Here is a 3,157-nt window from a genome sequence, read left to right on the forward strand (position 1 = left end):
CACACACACACGCATGCATGCACACAGGGACATTCTTTTGGCATAAATGCTGCTTTGTGCTGTTGGTTATTATTTTCTTAGGCATAGCCTTTGATCACTGTATTCAGACTCAACAAGAGACGCTGCTACCAACGGTCACAGATGTGCAGTTGGCACAAATACACACATACATATGAAACATGACAGGGACAAATGTCCAGAGCAGCCCCCAGCATCAGACATGATAACGTCAGAGAAGGAGAGGGTGGAGTGTCTTCAGAATGTGGTTCACTGAGAGGCTGATGCGATTGAGGAGGTTTCCCTTCCTCGGCTGGCCACAGGCTGGGTCTGGACCCGCACGGGTTCTGCAGACTTGGGGCACAGCCGTGCGGGGAGAGAGGCTGGCCCTCTGTGGAGCTCTGAGTCATCTGCTAGCTTTAATGAGAACTAACTCACAGAGCGGGCCTAGGGTGGGGAAAAGGCAGCCCGGAAGAGGCAGCGTAGGGGCTCCAGGCTGTCTGATTGATCAGCACAGGTCAATATCTTGTCAGTTTCAAAGCTGGACCCCTGAGAACTTGACTCTGTGCTGAGCAGTACCCACAGCTCTCCTCTGGATCAGCATTTGATCCTTCTCAGTCATGGGGAATGAAGCCTCTGACACTCACCGGCCAGGTTTGCTTCCTCTGCAGATATTTTCAACTGAAAATCATGGCAGGCTTAAGGCAAATAACGTTCAGTCACAGAAAACATGAAAAAGAAGGTTCTTGGCACTTGGGAACACTGGTGAAGAATTGTCTCTCTGAAACTGGAGTTTCATTTGATGTTTCTTGGAAAGAAACCATCCAACTTACTTTATATAGTCTTTCACTTCTTCAAAGGGTTCAGAATCAGACCCTAAAAAAAGCATAAATAATCCAAAAAAATGTTGTACTCTGTCCTATGAATGCTGTTTCCTTCCTCCTCATAAGGTAGGTATACTTATGAACTCTGAAAAGTAATTTCAGGGGGAAAAAATGTAATATTAGTCCAGTTTTATAACAGTGAAAGTGTTTTCTTCTTGCCTTGGGGATTATCTTTAAGTCAGGGTGGTATTACTGATACAAGTTGACATACACAAGTCACGGAGGCCAAAGTCCTTCAGATTTTATGTCTGCCTTCCCAGGTGTTTATGCTTTTAGAAAAGGGGATTTGCCGCCCAGGAATGTGTGTGTTAATCCGAACAGGGCTCCTTCCCACTGTTTCAGATCCCGGTGTAGACTTGACCTCTGGGCCCAGCCCTCCCATCCCCCTCCCCTGATCCATGTACACTCGACCATGCTGGCCCCATACCAGGTTTCAGCCACGGGGGGCAAGTGTGTCCTCTCTCATCTCAGCCTGTCTGTCTGTCTAGACATTCAGAGCCCCACCAGGCAGGTCGGTCCCATGGCTTGGACCCAGATGGAGGCAACAGGGCCGTGACCCGTGAGGATGGCCCAAAGCCCAGTCTCTCTGATGCTCTGAGAACAGCTCCCAGCGGCCTCTTCGCGGACAGCTGTCAGATAAGAGATGCAGTGTTCCGGGGCGGCCCTGGCCATCTGCTGGGCAAGTATTTTAAGCCCAATTTCTTCTGGAAGGAAGTTTTAAGAAACTTCTGCCTTGATGTTCCCCATCTCTGCATAATAAAAGACCACACATGACCGTGTCCCACAAAGGGAGGCTATCAGGGGTCTGGAGGGAGATGGGGAGCCTCTCCTCTTTCCACCCAGCTGAGTGCTCTCTTAACGTGCCAGGGTGCCCGGGTTGCCACACTCTTTGGCTACAGTGAGAACTACGTCATTCCACACCTACTATGTGTGATGCTGAGGAAGCAAGGGATGGGGTCCCCACACCCCTAGTTCTCACAGAGCAGGCAGCCCAGGCCTTGCCAATCACCAGACCCCCAGAGGTGAGGACCCAGGTCCCTCCCTCTTGTCCCACGGCCCCTCCAAGCTCCAGCGCCCCAAGTTCTAACACACACTCAAGCTGGGGCTCCGAGAGCGTGTGCAAAGCCTTACTGCCCAGAGGATGAAACTGAAGGTGGGATTGAATGGGGTGGCAGGGAAGGCCAGGCAGGTGACATCTGAGCAGCAACCTAAAAAAGCCAACCCTGTGCATATCTGAGCACTTTAGAAAGAGGGGACAGCAAGCCTGTGATGCCGGAGTGAGCCTGGGGTAGTCCAGGAAGCAGCCCAGACTGTTGGGATTTAGTTCAATCAAAGTGTCATTTTCTTAGGACCAATGAAGACTTCTGTTTCATACTATAGCCGCTGAGTTTAGACAGCAACTTAATTTTCCAAAACGCACGTGTCACCAGAGTTGCAAGAGGCTACCTTCATCAAGCCATTATCAGTCATTTGTCCTCCAGGGGACGTGATTTGTCAGAACCCTGCCAGCACCATGGCTCTGGCAGCAGCTTTTAAAGGAAGGGGTTTAGAGGAACCTAGTGGCCCCGGAGCCTGAGCAGGTGGGGTGTGGAAGGAGGAAGGGACGACCACGAAGCAAAAAGGGACCCTAAAAGGAGAACCCTTTGGCCAAAGGCTGGACTTGCCTCTTAAGAAAGAAGTTTGTAATCTGAATCAGCCCAGGGTTCTCACTACTCGTTTTTTAAGCGGCAAAAAGTGTAAATTGTGCTCTGCGGCCAAGAACAAACTCGGGCTTTCAGAAAAGAGGATTTGCCACGAATCCTAATCGGACATTTAATCGCCACCTGCCCATCCCACGGTCACGTGTTGAGTGCGCACCAGGTGCCAAGGACCATGCTGGACCAGGGGTCTGCCTTGACTCTTAACAGTTCAAAGGCCAGAGAGACACAATTGCAGTGTAGTTATTAAAATCCCCTGGCGGGGACGAGGGCATTTACCTGCAAGCCAACAGAAGGCCGGCCCCAGAGCTCGGTGACTGGGAGCCTGAGTCAGGCCTGAAGCCCCTGGGGATCAGGAGTGGAGCCCAGGGAGGGACTTGGAGGGGCCAAGGCTGAGCCCGTGGAGGGTCACCCAGGGCAGTTTCTGGGACAGCTGACACAGCATACTCGCACAGCACTGAGCAATTCTAAGCTGACATCTCTTTGAAGAGCCCCTATTCCAACCGGGGGCAACGTGGGCTGTGATGTCTCCCCCAGCACAGGTGGCCATGTTTCCTTCCCCTCCAAGTACTCAGACCT

This window comes from Eschrichtius robustus, chromosome 15, assembly GCF_028021215.1.
Source record: "Eschrichtius robustus isolate mEscRob2 chromosome 15, mEscRob2.pri, whole genome shotgun sequence".
Classification (NCBI taxonomy): Eukaryota; Metazoa; Chordata; class Mammalia; order Artiodactyla; family Eschrichtiidae; genus Eschrichtius; species Eschrichtius robustus.